The sequence below is a fragment of the Oncorhynchus kisutch genome, linkage group LG5 (assembly GCF_002021735.2).
Source record: "Oncorhynchus kisutch isolate 150728-3 linkage group LG5, Okis_V2, whole genome shotgun sequence".
NCBI classification, from domain to species: Eukaryota; Metazoa; Chordata; class Actinopteri; order Salmoniformes; family Salmonidae; genus Oncorhynchus; species Oncorhynchus kisutch.
In genome coordinates, this window is record NC_034178.2 from 22,248,717 (window position 1) to 22,266,156 (window position 17,440).

Genomic DNA, 17,440 nt, shown 5'->3' on the forward strand with positions numbered 1-17,440 from the left:
TCTCTATGTTGGTAAGGTCGGGGCGGCAGGGTAGCCTAGTGGTTAGAGTGTTGGACTAGTAACCACAAGGTTGCAAGTTCAAATCTCTGAGCTGACAAGGTACAAATCTGTCATTCTACACCTGAACAGGCAGTTAACCCACCAAATATGAATTTGTTCTTAACTGACTTGCCTAGTTAAATAAAGGAAAGAAAAAAAATAAGTGCAGGGTGTGACTAGGGTGGGTCATATAGGTAATTATATTTCTATGTTGTCCTGGTATGGTTCTCAATCAGAGGCAGCTATTTATCGTTGTCTCTGATTGGGGATCATATTTAGGCAGCTATTTCTCCTTTGTGTTTTGTGTTATCTTGACTATGTATAGTTGCATACGAGCACTATAGTAGCGTCACGTTTCGTTTTGCGATTTATTCTTTTCTTTGAGTTTCACTTCCTAATAAAGAGGATGGAACCATACCACGCTGCATCTTGGTCCACTCATTATAACGATTGTGACAGAAGATCCCACCAACAACGGACCAAGCACCGTGCCTAGGAGAAGCAGGGATCCTGGTCCTGGACGTAGGACGAGATTATGGCAGGAGACAGAAGCCTGCCATGGAAGCAGGAAGAAGCAGCGAGGGAGCAACAACGACGACACCGGGGTTCGCGGCCACGACGGAAGCCCGAGAGGCAGCCTCAAAACATTTTTTGGGGGGGTCACATGGGGTGGTTGGCGGAGCCAAGGTTTGAACCAGAGCCAACTCCCCGAACTCACCGCGGGGAGTGTGTGACCGGTCTGGCACCATGTTTTGCGGTGATACGCACCGTGTCTCCATTGCACATTCACAGCCTGGTGCATTCTGTGCCAGCTCCTCGCACTTGTCGTGCTAAAGTGGTTATCTGTCCAGGACGGGTTGTGCCGGCTCAGCGCGCCTGGTCTCCAGTGCGCCTCCTCGGTCCAGGATATCCTGCGCCGGATCTACGCACTGTGTCCCCAGACGGTTCGCAGTCCGGAACCTCCTGAGATGGTCCGCAGTCCAGAACCTCCTGAGACGGTCTGTGGTCCGGAGCCTCTAGCGACGGCGAGGCGAGGATCTATGGTCTGAAGCCTCCGGCAACGATCTACGGTCCGGAGCCTCCGGCGACGATCCACGGTCCGGAGTCCCCTGTGACGATCCACGGTCCGGTTCCTACGGCGTCGACCCACGGTCCAGTTCCTCCGGCGACGACCCACGGTCCGGTTCCTCCGGCGATGATCCCCGCACCAGTGCCGCCATTGAAGATGACGTATCGGCGAGCGAAGTAGGTACTTCATCCCGCACTGGAGCCGCCCCTGACAGTAGATGCCCACCCGGACCCTCCCCTATTTAGTCAGGTTTTGCGGTCGGAGTCTGCACCTTTGGCAGGGGGAACTGTCACGTCCTGGCCATAGAGAGCTTTTTATTCTCTATGTTGGTTAGGTCGGGGTGTGACTAGGGTGGGTCATCTAGGTGATTATGTTTCTATGTTGGCCAGGTATGGTTCCCAATCAGAGGCAGCTATTTATCGTTGTTTCTGATTGGGGATCATATTTAGGCAGCCATTTCCCCTTTGTGCTTTGTGGGCTCTTGACAATGTATAGTTGCCTGTGAGCACTATAGTAGCTTCACCTTTCATTTTGCGATTTATTGTTTTCTTTGAGTTTCACTTCCTAATAAAGAGGACGGAACCATGTCACGCTGCATCTTGGTCCACTCATTATAACGATCGTGACAGGTACCCCCTGTAAGCCTCGCTACTGTTATTTTACTGCTGCTTTAATCATTTTTATTTTAATGTTTTACTCAATTTTTTCCACAACACTTATTTTTCTTAAAACTGCATTGTTGGTTAAAGGCTTGTAAGTAAGCATTTCACTGAAAGGTCTAGTCGGCGCATGTGACAAATACAATTTGAATTGATCAAGGTTTGTGTTTCTTGGTGTATTGCGCACACAGCTAATCTAAACCTAACCCTAACCTTAACCACACTGATATCCTTATGTCTAAATCTGAAATTAATACCAAATAGCACATTTTAGTTTTCATCCATTTTTATGATATAGCCAATTTTGACTTTGTGGCTGTACTATCTAATGGAAGCAATTCCCTCTGGCCTCAAAGGAGAAACAACAGGCCGTACCTTCCAACTAGCTAATTAGCAAAGAACATAGCTAGCTAGCTAATGGTTTCACCGAGAAGAAGAAAGACTACACCCTTCTTTGGTCAACGTGTAAAATGCTTGTGGGGAAAACAACGCCAATGAAAGTTACAAACACAAACCCTTTACTATCAAGACGTAGGACTGATACGACAGAGATGCACACGACACTTGGGGAAAGTGTTATAAGAAGTCATTGGTTGATAGATTAAGCCAATGAGTAATGCTTATCACGACACTTTGTATTGGCTAAGGAAGGCCAAGTTCTATCCATTGTTATTGTAACGTTGTTATCACTTTTCATCATGTCACAATAAGCTTTGTTAAACATCTGGTAACAATGTTAGAAAAACATTTCATAGTTTTTCATGTTGAAAAAATGTTGCATTCAAAACTTTGGACAATCTTAACCAGTGTTTCTTCTTGGTCAGGACGTTAGTGTAAAATATAATGTGTTCTCAATTATATTTTGAAGGCAGCAACTATAGTTTGATAGGGCATTAATAAAGTCTTCATAAGCACTCGTATCAATACTTCACAAATCATTTTGCCACCATTTAAATAGCATGACTAGATATTGAATGGTTTCTTTAGCATTTAGTTAAGCCTTAGTTTTGAAAAAGCTTCTTTAAGTGTATAGTTTGTTCAAATTGGGACTGAAAGCTTTAATGCAAGTTGCTACAATGTTTCAGGTAGAAAATGCGACTTGGGCATTTGATGAGAAATATATTTGGCTCCTTAAGGGTTAAAGGAGTTAGCCATATGTTCCGTGCACCCCTGCAATCCCTGGCACTCGTCTGGTTTCCCTGTGCTGCCCCTCCTCACTCCTCCCCTCATTCGCTTGGCCCTCAGCCCAGAGAGAGCTGGAAAGTCCAATATTTTCCCCCCTAAGATTTAGACCTAAAAGGGAAAAAAATGGGCCAGTTTGTTAGAAATGCTGTGCCGATTTCTGGTCCCAGTACATCCCTGTGTGAATGTGTGAATCTTTACCCCAACATATACACAGTATGGCTAATGTGCTGTTGCATGTCAATCATACTATCTTGCCTCATCCATGGAACATACATATATATTTTAACCAAGTAAGACCCATTGTTTGAAACCTCTTTTGCGAGAGTGACCTGGCAAGAAGGCAAAACAGGGAAATAGCAGCATGTACATAAAATGTTACAGAAATACACATACACACAAAATACAGTGTTATAAATACATTTGAATATTACCAAACCCTGCAGATGAGAAAGTTTAACGTGCATGTCACAGTAGGAATTAAATGATAACACAATCAGACCCCTCTGAAAGATCAAAGCTGATGTACTATCAGTCAACGTAAGGTTTGGCGGGATCTCTGGGGTACTGCAATGGAGAGATGTCTAATTTATTGAGCAAGTTACACATTTATCAACAGAGGGCGCTATTATGTCACACTAGCCAAATGCATAGACAGGTCATATCCAGATCACTGCCTACACAAAGAACAAGATATCAGTACAGCTGAATGTATGATTGCTTGCTTTGATGGGGGCAGGATTTGTGTTAACTCTGGGCCAGCAAGACAAAGAAGAGAAGTGACACTGAAAACAGTGGGAGAGGGGAAGAGAGATAGAGCAATAAAGCATATGGGGTTTGGGAAAAGAGAGAGTGCAGGGGAGACCAATAACTTGGATGTGAGATGGAGTACGAGGGGGAATGAAACGGAGCAGGAGAGAGAGAGGTTGCAGAGGAGAGAGTGGGAGCAGAGAGAGGGAGAGAGAGTTTGCTGAGTGTGAGTAGTATTTGATGTGTCTAGCCTCTCTTCTAAGCAACTTATTGGAATTAAGTGTCACTTCTACCTCCTGGAGCCTCTCAGCTGACCATTTCTCCTCTATCAGGAGTTAGCAGCCAGCTGCCCAGCCTACTGTCTCACACACACACACACACACACACACACACACACACACACACACACACACACACACACACACACACACACACACACACACACACACACACACACACACACACACACACACACACCAACAGCGCTGGGGAGGAGCAGCACAAAGGCACTTCAAGAGGCAGTCGGATACACAGTCACCCTGGGATAGGAGTGTGTTTTCTATCAGGTAAGGTCAAACATTTGCTGTCAGTACTACCACTACTGTACTTCTTGCCTCTTTGCTTGGGCTGTGTTCATTCAGTGTCCGCGTTTACATCCCAAGGCAATTGCTCATCAAGATGAAATACATGCAATTGTGTTTTCATGGGATGAAAAGGATACTTTTAGCACAAATGCATGTATGCATTTGCTGAGTGCCTATACAGTTGTTTACAGTGTCAAACTCGGCCATAGTTTCTCATGAACCCCTTATGCTGTTGCTTGCCACTCCTACTCAGTGAGTCAGTGGGTCTGGAGAAGGATTTGACATATTTTAAAACAAATAAGCCTAAGGCCTTCTCACAAATCTGCAGCCTCCGTGTTTATTTTTTAAACTCTTGCTCATGCTTATGGAAAATCTATCTGATTGAGAAACGGGAGGGGACAGAGGTCTTTCAAGCTGTGCTTCCCACAGGTGGGGGAACCTCTAGCTTAGAGTTAAATACTGTATAATGTTGCAGTGACATTGCAGGGAGGTTGTATAGAAGTTGTGGCTGTGTTTATTGTACATGAGGGTGCTCTTAGCTTGGGGTTTCTCCCAGAGATTGAAAAGCAGATTACATATTTTTTTTAAAGTAAAACACGCTTTTGGATGCCTAATAAAGAGCTTTGACATGCGCTAATCGAAAGCAGCATCCAAATAAGAGTCGGACAGATCCCATGCAGGCTTAAAGCATAGGGTGACAGGGACTAAAATATGACTAAATTACAAAAAATTGCTGAACTATGCCTTTGAAAAATGTCTCAACAATGCCTCAGACCGGGACATGTTTCCATTGGTACAATCCCACTTAGTAGTGTACTGTCATCATAACTCCCCATCCCCTCCCACCTCGTCCACTCCATCATACTCCTGTCAGGATCTATTACGTTACACAGAAAAGCTATTAACATGAGATTGTTGTGTAATATTAACAGCATTTGAAATATATACACTACCGGTCAAAAGTTTTAGAACACCAACTCATACAAGAGCTAATCTTTATTTTTTACTATTTTCTACATTGTAGAATAATAGTGAAGACATCAAAACTATGAAATAACACATATGGAATAATTTCCAATCCCTCTTATATTTGTATGGTAAATACACTGCTCAAAAAAATAAAGGGAACACTAAAATAACACATCCTAGATCTGAATGAATGAAATGTTCTTATTAAATACTTTTTTCTTTACATAGTTGAATGTGCTGACAACAAAATCACACAAAAATTATCAATGGAAATCAAATTTATCAACCCATGGAGATCTGAATTTGGAGTCACACTCAAAATTAAAGTGGAAAACCACACTACAGGCTGATCCAACTTTGATGTAATGTCCTTAAAACAAGTCAAAATGAGACGTAGTGTGTGTGGCCTCCACGTGCCTGTATGACCTCCTTACAACGCCTGGGCATATTCCTGATGAGGTGGCGGATGGTCTCCTGAGGGATCTCCTCCCAGACCTGGACTAAAGCATCCGCCGGCATCCGCCGGCGTTGGTGGATGGAGCGAGACATGATGTACCAGATGTGCTCAATTGGATTCAGGTCTGGGGAACGGGCGGGCCAGTCCATAGCATCAATGCCTTCCTCTTACAGGAACTGCTGACACAGCATTAGGAGGAACCCAGGGCCAACCGCACCAGCATATGGTCTCACAAGGGGTCTGAGGATCTCATTTCGGTACCTAATTGCAGTCAGGCTACCTCTAGCGAGCACATGGAGGGCTGTTCGGCCCCCCAAAGAAATGCCACCCCACACCATGACTGACCCACCGCCAAACCGGTCATGCTGGAGGATGTTGCAGGCAGCAGAACGTTCTCCACGGCGTCTCCAGACTGTCACGTCTGTCACATGTGCTCAGTGTGAACCTGCTTTCATCTGTGAAGAGCACAGGGCGCCAGTGGCGAATCTGCAAATCTTGGTGTTCTCTGGCAAATGCCAAACGTCCTGCACGGTTTTGGGCTGCAAGCCCAACCCCCACCTGTGGACGTCGGGCCCTCATACCACCCTCATGGAGTCTGTTTCTGACCGTTTGAGCAGTCACATGCACATTTGTGGCCTGCTGGAGGTCATTTTGCAGGGCTCTGGCAGCGCTCCTCCTGCTCCTCCTTGCACAAAGGCGGAGGTAGCGGTCCTGCTGCTGGGTTGTTGCCCTCCTACGGCCTCCTCCACATCTCCTGATGTACTGGCCTGTCTCCTGGTAGCGCCTCCATGCTCTGGACACTACGCTGACAGACACAGCAAACCTTCTTGCCGCAGCTCGCTTTGATGTGCCATCCTGGATGAGCTGCACTACCTGAGCCACTTGTGTGGGTTGTAGACTCTGTCTCATGCTACCACTAGAGTGAAAGCACCGCCAGCATTCAAAGTGACCAAAACATCAGCCAGGAAGCATAGGAACTGAGAAGTGGTCTGTGGTCACCACCTGCTGAACTAAACTCCTTTATTGGTGGTGTCTTGCTAATTGCCCATAATTTCCACCTGTTGTCTATTCCATTTGCACAACAGCATGTGAAATGTATTGTCAATCAGTGTTGCTTCCTAAGTGGACAGTTTGATTTCATAGAAGTATGATTGACTTGGAGTTACATTGTGTTGTTTAAGTGTTCACTTTATTTTTTTGAGCAGTGTATATATATGTATACATATGTACATACCCACATATAAATTCAGCAAAAAAAGAAACGTCCCTTTTTCAAGACCCTGTCTTTCAAAGATAATTCATAAAAAGTCTAAATAACTTCACAGATCTTCATTGTAAAGGGTTTAAACACTGTTTCCCATGCTTGGTCAATGAACCATAAACAAGCACCCGTGGAACGGCTGTTAAAAATTCTTATGGCTGCAATCCCGTTAACGGGATGATATGACAACAGCCAGTGAAAGTGCAGGGCGCCAAATTCAAAACATCAAAAATCTCATAATTAATAGTCCTCAAACATACATGTATCTTATACCGTTTTAAAGGTAGTCTTGTTGTGAATCCCACCACAGTGTCCGATTTCAAATAGGCTTTACGGCGAAAGCACCACAAACTATTATGTTAGGTTACCACCAAACCACAAAAAAACTGTCATTTTCCCAGCCAAAGAGGAGTCACAAAAAGCACAAATAGAAATAAAAATTAATCACTAACCTTTGATGATCTTCATCAGATGACACGCATAGGACTTCATGTTACACAATACATGTATGTTTTGTTTGATAAAGTTCATATTTATCAAAATATGAGTTTACATTGGCGCATTACATTCACTAGTTCCAAAAACATCCAGTGATTTTGCATAGCCACATCATTCAACAGAAATACTCATCATAAATGTAGATGATAATACAAGTTATACACATGGAATTATAGATATACCTCTCCTTAATGCAACTGCTGTGTCTGATTTCAAAAATTCTTTACGGAATAAGCAAACCATGCAATAGTCTGAGACGGCGCTCAGAAGAAATAGTCACAATAGCTGCCAGATTGGCGTCAACATAAACAAGAAATTACATGATAAATATTCCCTTACCTTTGATGATCTTCAACAGAAAGCACTCCAGGAATCCCAAGTCCACAATAAATGTTTGTTTTGTTCAATAATGTCCGTTATTTATGTCAAAATACCTCCGTTTGTTAGCTCGTTTGGTATACATATCCAAACACTCATTCTGGTCAGCGAGCGTTACGTCAGACAAAAACTTCAAAAAGTTATATTACAGGTCAAGGAAACATTTCAAACTAAGTACAGAATCAATCATTAGGATGTTTTTAACATATAGCTTCAACTTCAATAAAGTTCCAACAGGAGTATTCCTTTGTGTCTTGATGAGCAATGGAATGCAAGTGGATACCATGAGGAATGAGCGTGATCAGAAAATGTCTGACTGCCAGTCAACTGATAGATTCGGCTCTCATTCAGTCCCACAACACAGTAGAAGTCTGTTAATGTAATTTAATTATGCCAATGTGCTTTCATTAATTGAAAACCCTTAATCTATTTTATGAGAATTTGGAGGTGTACCTGTGAATGTATTTCAAGGCCTACCTTCAAACTCAGTGCCTCTTTGCTTGTCATCAAGGGAACATCAAAAGAAATCAGCCAAGACCTCAGAAAAAAAACTGTTGACCTCCACAAGTCTGGTTCATCCTTGGGAGAAATTTCCAAAAGCCTGAAGGTATCACGTCCATCTGTACAAACAATAGTACGCAAGTATAAACACCATGGGACCAAGCAGCCGTCATACCGCTCAGGAAGGAAACTCGTTCTGTCTCCTAGAGATGAACTTACTATGCTGCAAAAAATGCAAATCAATCCCAGAACAACAACAAAGGACCTTGTGAAGATGCTGGATGAAACAGGTACAAAAGTATCTGTATCCTCAGTAAAACGAGTCCTATATCAACATAACCTGAAAGGCCGTTCAGCAAGGAAGAAGCCACTGCTCCAAAACTGGCATAAAAAAGCCAGACTACGGTTTGCAACTGCACATGGTGTCAAGGTTGTGCGCTACTGGTGGAGAAGTCAGGTGCAAGAGAGCAGAGACTTGTGAACAGGCGTACACTTTATTAAGGCAGAGTCAATAAAACAGACAGATGCCACTGCGTCAAAACCTCCAGCCAAAGGTAAAAAGTGCAAGGCGCGAAACAGTCACAAAAATAAGCAAATGTTTAGCAATTAACTTCATTAGGATAGGGGGCAGCATTGGGAAGTTTGGATGAAAAGCGTGCCCAGAGTAAATTGCCTGTTACTCAGGCCCAGAAGCTAGAATATGCATATAAGATTTGGATTTGGATAGAAACCACTCTAAAGTTTCCAAAACTGTTAAAATAATGTATGTGAGTATAACAGAACTCATATGGCAGGCAAACACCTGAGAAAAATCCAACCAGGAAGTGGGAAATCTGAGGATTGTAGTTTGTTTAAGTGATTACCTATCCAATATACTGTGTCAAAGGGGTCAGACTGGACTTCCTAAGGGTTCCACTAGATATAAACAGTCTTTAGAAAGTTGTTTCAGGCTTCTATTGTGAAAGGGGAGCGAATAAGAGCTGTTTCAACAAGTGGTCAGGCTGAAAGCCTTTAGTTTAGTCTCGCACGTGGCCTTGAGCGCGAGCTCCGTTCCCTTTACTTTCTAATGAAAACAGTATTGTCTGGTTGAAACATTATTGAATATTTATGATAAAAACATCCTAAGGATCGATTAGAAACATTGTTTGACATGTTTCTACGAACTTTAATGGAACTTTTGTGAATTTTCATCTGGACTTTGTGAGCGCGCTTTGTGCATTTGGAGTACTGGACTAAACGCTAGAACAAAAAGGAGGTATTTGGAAATAAAGATTAACTTTATCGAACAAAACAAACATTTATTGTCTAACATGGAGACCTGGGAGTGCCATCAGATGAAGATCATCAAAGGTAAATTATTAATTTTAACGCTATTTCTGACTTGTGACACCTCCTCTTGGTTGGAAAATGGCTGTATGTATTTCTGTGGCTAGGCGCTGACCTAACATGGTGTGCTTTCGCCGTAAAGCCTTTTTGAAATTGGACACTGTGGCTGGATTAACAAGAAGTTTATCTTTAAAATGTTGCATAATACTTGTATGTTTGAGGAATTTTAATTTTGAGATTTCTGTTGTTTGAATTTGGCGCCCTGCAATTTTACTGGCTGTTGGCGAGGTGGGACGCTCACGCCCCGAACAATCCCAGAGAGGTTAAACATCCTTCGTGAAATACCACGGAATACAGGGGAAAACCCAGCCTGGCGCGTAACACGAAACACGTAACAAAAACAATTCCACACAAAGACATGCAGGGGGAACAGAGGCATAAATACATGCAGTGTGATTAGGGAATGTAAACCAGGTGTGCAGGGAACAAGACAAAAAAATGGAACAATGGAAAAATGGAGCGGTGATGGCTAGAAAGCCGGTGACGTCGACTGCCGAATGCCGCCCGAACAAGGAGAGACTTCGGCAGAAGTCATGACACATGGGGACAAAGATCGTACTTTTTGGAGAAATGTCCTTTGGTCTGATGAAACAAAAATAGAACTGTTTGGTCATAATGACCATCGTTATGTTTGGAGGGAAAAGGGGGATGCTTGCAAGGTGAAGAACACCATCCCAACTGTGAAGCATAGGGGTGGCAGCATAATGTTGTGGGGGTGATTTGCTGTAGAAGGGACTGGTGCACTTCATAATATAAATGGCTTCATGAGGCAGGAAAATGATGTGGATATATTGAAGCAACATCTCAAGACCTCAGTTAACATCTCAAGTTAAAGCTTGGTTGCAAATCAGTCTTTAAAATGGACAATGTCCCCAAGCATACTTCCAAAATTGTGGCCAAATGGCTTACAACAAAGTCAAAGTATTGGAGTGGCCATCACAAAGCTCTGACCTCAATCCTATAGAAAATATATGGGCAGAACTGAAAAGGTGCGAGCAAGGAGGCCTACAAACCTTACTCAGTTACACCAGCTCTGTCAGGAGGAATGGGCCAAAATTCACCCAACTTATTGTGGGAAGCTTGTGGAAGGCTACCCGAAATGTTTGACCCAAGTTAAACTATTTATAGGCAATGCTACCAAATACTAATTGAGTGTATGTAAACTTCTGACCCACTGGAAATTAAAGCTGAAATAAATCATTCTCTCTACTATTATTCTGACATTTCACATTCTTAAAATAAAGTGGTGATCCCTACTGACATACGTAAGCCAGGGATCAAATGTCAGGAATTGTGAAAAACTGAGTTTAAATGTACTTGGCGAAGGTGTATGTAACTTCTGACTTCAACTGTAAATGAACACCCAAAGCATTGTCTTAGTAGAGGCTTTCATATTTTATTCTCAGGGAATATCTTCTGTCTGTATTGATTCTGGAGGGTTTTCATGACAGCTTTGAATGTCTGGAATTGTGTTCCAAATGGCATCCTATTTTCTATATACACAGTATAGTCTATGGGCCCTGATCAAATTTATTGCACTTTGTAGAGAATAGGGTGCCATTTGGTACGTAGTCTGGGAGATCAATATGAATTGCCTTCCTATTGTTAAGAGGAAGGTTATAACAGATGAGAGCAATGTTAAAATGTTGAAAGGGCAACAATCGTTCAGATATAATTTATCACATTGGCACAACATAACAGGAGATGCCTTGAACTTTATAGAGGCAGTAAAGTCATCTGTTTCACATTTGATTCGCTGGCAGAAAAATAAATAATTATACTAATGATGCCATGATGAAAATATGACACCAATAAGGGAATGATTACGATGCCATAATAAATCAGGGGCCAAGTTCATCACCAAACATGGGAGGAGAGAGAGAGCTTGGATAGAGGCATGCAGCATCTGGAGAAAACATTTAGACTAACCATTAAGCATCCAAAACCTCTTAAAAGCTGATTAAAATATTCCCTGTTTGTGAACGACATGTTGAAAGGAAGTATTTGATGGCATGTATGGCTCTAAAGAGTCTCATGGTTTCGTGTTACAGAGTTAACATCAAGTTTTCATGGGTATTCACTTTTATCTATGAGAGGGTCTCTCTGGTGAGGGTTCCAGTGGTCGCCCTGTTGTCTAGGCTCTGTGTGTGTATGTGCATGCGGGTGTGAGTGTGTGCATGACTCTGTGTGTTTCTATGAGATTCAACCACAAAGACCAGGGAGGTTTTCCAATGCCTCACAAAGAAGGGCACCTATAGGTAAATGGGTAAAAAGAAGCAGACATTGAATATCCCTTTGAGCATGGTGAAGTTATTATTAACACCCAGTCACTACAAAGATACACGCGTACTTCCTAAATCAGTTGCTGGAGAGGAAGGAAACCGCTTACAGATTTCATCATGAGGCAAAAGGTAACTTTAAAGGGAATTTCCCCTTGGGGTAGCCCTTGGTTTGTTTTGATCATGTCCAAGGGATTTTTAGGTCAGTGAGATGAGTTTCACACAAAATTGTCCACGAAGAGGGCAGGACTGGGCTTCACGTGACGAACGGTACACCATAATGGCGGCAGGTAGTCTGACGGGTAGGAGCATTGGGCCGTAACTGAAAGGATGCTGGATCAAATCCCCAAGCTGTCAAAATAAAAATCTGCCGTTCTGCCGTGAGCAAGGCAGTTAACCCCCAACAACAACTGCTCCCCAGACATTGATGACGTGGATGTCGATTAAGGCAGCCCCCTGCACCTCTGATTCAGAGGGGTTGGGTTAAATGCACAAGACAAATTTCAGCTGAATGCATTCAACTGACTAGGTGTTCCCCCTTCCTTCCCTTCTAATGATGACTTCCATTGTATTTGGGGGGGTCTGAAAATAGAGTGAAGGAAAAGCAGCCAACAAGTGCTCAGCATATGTGGGAACTCCTTCAAGACTGTTGGAAAAGCATTCCAGGTGTAGCTGGTTGAGAGAATGTCAAGAGTGTGCAAAGCTGTTATCAAGTCAAAGAGTGGCTATTTGAAGAATCTCAAATAAAACATATATAAACGTAACAGTTTTTTGATTACTACATGATTCCGTGTGTGTTATTACATAGTTTTGATGTCTTCACTATTTTTCTACAATGTAGAAAATAGTCAAAATTAAGAAAAACCCTTGAATAAGTAGGTGATCTAAAACTTTTAAGCGGTAGTGTATGTATTGGGGGAAGGTATACGTCTAACTGTGCATGTGTATGCGTGTATTCCAGGTCTGTCTTTTTGTGTGTATGTCTGTGTCTGGGGTCCCTCCTCTGGCCCCACCTTTCTGTCCGGTAGGGGAGACAGTTTTTTAACAATTACCACTGACCTGTGAGTGATATACACAGTCTCTTGGTGAGGCTAGCTGTGTACGTGTGACTATTCCCCCCCCCCCAGCATACATCATACCTCTCCCACATAAACAGAGGCCCCCAGACCACTTCCCTAATGTACACAAACCAATGAGAAGCTGGAAACACAAAGAACTGATTTGGCGCATTACTCTTTTTTCCCCTCTCTCTTGGGTAGGATGTGAAGATTATTCATAGATTATACATGTACAGTATGTACATTTGGTTGAAGTGAAGTTGAGGAAGAGCTCTGATTGTTTACATAGTGTGTTTATTTTAATCTGTGATATTAAGGTTTACTTCCAAAAATGTGTAATCTCTCAAATTGAAATTGAAACGGATGCATAAGAATTTAAAGATGCTTTCCTCGCCCCTGTGGTTGCAGAATGAATAACATACACAATTGCAGGATGTTATCTCCTAGGAAACAACATTACACAACATGTTTCTTCACTCAATTACACCATATGGAAAAACGTTTGTTCTCTCCTTACCTCGTGTCCAGTCAAATCAAAAACAAAAGTTGGAACATTTTGTGATATACCCTCCCCCCCAAAAATAATTATTGCATCCCCTCTATAGCCCCTGCTCCTTTGCCTCCCCATCCCTCCATTGCTTCGTCCCTCCATCTCTGTGAAAGAGCTTTTCACATCTTTCTGTTTTCTTTATGGTTGTCTGTATGGGCCCAGCCTGTCTGTCTGTCCGTCCGTCGGTCCCTCTCTCTCTCTCAGACCTCTCTCTCTCTCAGACCTCTCTGTTGTTAATCTCTTTAGGAGAGCCCCAAACAGAGTGAGTGTGACTTCTTACTGCCATTTTTTTCAGAGGAAAATGCCTTGACAACGCAATGCTTTTGGAATACACTGCATAATATATGTTGCACAATTGATTTAAGAGGACTCATCAACTCTCATCACCTCTATTTCCATTTGGGTTCGAATGTCTTCTGAGTGTTTATACTTTGAAATGCCTCCTTAGTAGAGGCTGGTTGTGTTTTTTAGCAGGGAGAGCAGAGAAACAGCCACATTATTATAATTATCAGCTGAGCTGAGTGGTTAAAGTTGATTGATGACTAACGGCCCCGAGTGAACAGCTGTACTCAACATGCGGAGAGGAGAAACATCAGTTCCCAATCCTGAGAACAAGCAACAGTGAGAAACACTCCAACAGTGAGAAACACTCCAACAATGAGAAACACTCCAACAATGAGAAACACTCCAACAATGAGAAACACTCCCAAAAATTTTTTTAAACCTTTATTTAACTAGGAAAGTCAGTTAAGCACAAATTCTTATTTTCAATGACAGCCTAGGAACAGTGGGTTAACTGCCTGTTCAGGGGCAGAACGACAGATTTGTACCTTGTCAGCTCGGGGGTTTGAACTTGCAACCTTCCGGTTACTAGTCCAACGCTCTAACCACTAGGCTACCCTGCCGCCCCAATGAGAAACACATCATCAGTCAAAGACAGTTAAAAGGGCTTACACAACTACAATTCTTTCAATAGCGACATAAACTTTTATAGAATAGTTTTTTCATCGAGATAATTGTCCCGCTATTACTCAGCGGGACAAACTGGGCAAAATTGGTTGAAATTATGTCATTATGACATAACTTCAACCTGTTTTTAGTTGTATTGATACCATTTCAACCAGTTTGCCAGCTGGATATGAGTTATCAACCATGATAGCTGAGGTATTGTTGTGGGAGATATCCAACTGCGAGGGCCAATCCTCTTTTAACAAGCTTCATTAAGTCACTTAACCTTGCCCTCGTAATCCTCCTGCAGAGAGTGGCTTACGTAAACAAGAACAGCTAATAGGCTTTGTTCACTAGTGTTTGCTGAGACTGATCACCAGGGAGTTTCAGTGATACTTCATTTGTCTGTTGTTATGCCTTTATAACACTGTTATAATGCATATATGTAACAGAAGTAAGAATGAGCCGTAAGCTCACTTCACAGCTAGCTTGAAAATTTGCCTATAGAATAGAATCATTTTGTAAAGCAAAACTGGTTGGTACGTTGTCAAGGTCACGTGTTTGAGATCAGAGAACCATTGGTTTGAGGGGACAGGGACAGTGGAGGAAGCAAAGCTGTTAGCAGGACACTGATGTCAGTTTTATACACACACATGCAGTGAATTTGGGAAAGTATTCAGACACCTTCCCTTTTTCTACATTTTGTTACATTACAGTCTTATTCTAGAATGGAGTGAATAAAAAAAATTCTTCATCAATCTACGCACAACACGCCATAATGAAAAAGCGAAAACAGGTTTTTAGAAATGTTTGCAAATGTATTAAAACATTTTTTTTAAAGAAATACCTTATTTACATAAGTATTCAGACCCTTTGCTATGAGATTTGAAATTGAGCTCAGGTGCGTCCTGTTTCCATTGATCATCCTTGAGATGTTTCTACAACTTGATTGGAGTCCACCAATCATAAATCCAATTGATTGGACATGATTTGGAAAGGCTCACACCTGTCTACAGAAGGTCCCACAGTTGACAGTGTATGTCAGACCAAAAAACCAAGCCACGAGGTTGAAGGAATTGTCCGTAGAGCTCAGAGACTGGATTGTGTTGAGGCACAGATCTGGGGAGGGTACCAAAAAATGTCTGCAGCACTGAAGGTCCCCAAGAACACAGTGGCCTCCATCATTCTTAAATGGAAGAAGTTGGGAACCACCAAGACCAATATACTTATCCTCTTGCTCAGTTGTGTACCGGGGCTTTCCACTCCACTTTCTATTCTGGTCAGAGGCAGTTTGCGCTGTTCTGTGAAGGGAGTAGTACACAGCATTGTACGAGATCTTCAGTTTATTGTCAATTTCTCGCATGGAATAGCCTTAATTTCTCAGCACAAGAATAGACTGGTGAGTTTCAGAAGAAAGTACTTTGTTTTTGGCCATTTTGAGCCTGCAATCAAACCCACAAGTGCTGATGCTCCAGATGCTCAACTAGTCTAAAGAAGGCCAGTTTTATTGCTTCTTTAATCAGAACAACAGTTTTTCATCTGTGCTAACATAATTTCAAAAGGGTTTTCTAATGATCAATTAGCCTTTTAAAATGATAAACTTGGATTAGCTAACACAATGTGCCTTTGGAACACAAGAGTGATGTTTTCTGGTAATGTAACTCTGTACGCCTATGTAGATATTCCATTAAAAAATCTGCCGTTTCCAGCTACAATAGTCATTTACAACATTAACAATGTCTACACTGTATTTCTGGTCAATTTGATGTAGTTTTAAAGGACAAAAAATGTGTTTTCCTCTAAACAACACGGACATTTCTAAATGACCCCAAACCTTTGAACGGTAGTGTATATAACGTGGAATAAAATTGTAATTAAATGTGATCTACTTCACTTTTTTATAATGAGGGGAAGTCTTCAGGCGACTAGAAAAAAATCCATGTTTATAAAGTCAACACTGACCAGGTCCTTGATTATAATACGCCATACCTGGGGGCTTACAAGCCATGTGGGCACCATTAACACAAGTCCACCCTCTTACACATACTGTATATTACATGTTGTAATGATTTATGACAACCAAGTGGATTTAAGAGTCATAAAACACAGATCTCTAACAATAATTTGGAATGCCAGATCAACTGAATGCTGGACTGTGTTTCCAGTTTAATTTGACACGTCATAATGTTGTTGTTACTGATTAAATAAGCACTCAGCTTTGGTACAATATCCAAAGGTTTCAACACTGCCTTTACATAATGTTTGGACTTTGGGCGAAAGAGAATAATTCTAGTGATTCTGGGCAAATTCGTGGAAAAGAGCAAAGAGACAAGCCAACAAGAACTGTGAGTTGTGGTTCTCCAGAATGTCTCTTCAGTTGTCAGAGGGATGCTTTTCTTCCTGGAACCCTTCCTTGTGCTAATATTTCAACTGGCTTGGGCTCGATAACTGCAGCATGTTGTCATGTGGAGAGACACAGCCATCCGAGTCAAAGTGAACTAAGTGTCAAGATTAAGTAACTCAATCGGCCATTACTTACGTGGCCTTTCTCACACCACACATGCATCTTAATCATTTACCAGCGCTAGCATTGTTATGGAAACGGTACACTCTTAGAAAAAAAGGTGTGTGTGTGTGGGGGGGGGCAGCAAGTCAGATACGTGACCTTTGAGATTGTGTGGGTGGGAGCAGGTAGCTGACTAGTGGTAGCTTCATTAGCCTGAAAGTCTATGGTTAGAACTATTGGCCAGTCTTTCAGTTTTTGCCATGATACTCCTGTACTGCCTGCGTCTGAGTGATTGAAGCAGGGAGAACTTGGGTGGCCGGGGTCCCAGATTATCGTCTTGGCCTTTTTGTGACACCTGGTGTTGTA

General features: G+C 42.2%; 1 protein-coding gene across 1 annotated transcript in view; it reads left to right on the top strand.

Moving 5' to 3' along the window:
• The first annotated feature begins 4,163 nt into the window (after nt 1–4,163).
• Nucleotides 4,164–17,440, top strand: part of LOC109890763 (RIPOR family member 3-like) — a 54,815-nt gene continuing 41,538 nt past the window's right edge. The window contains exon 1 of the mRNA XM_031824684.1: nt 4,164–4,265. The gene's annotated coding sequence lies outside the window, so the exon portion shown is untranslated. The remainder of the gene's footprint in view (nt 4,266–17,440) is intronic.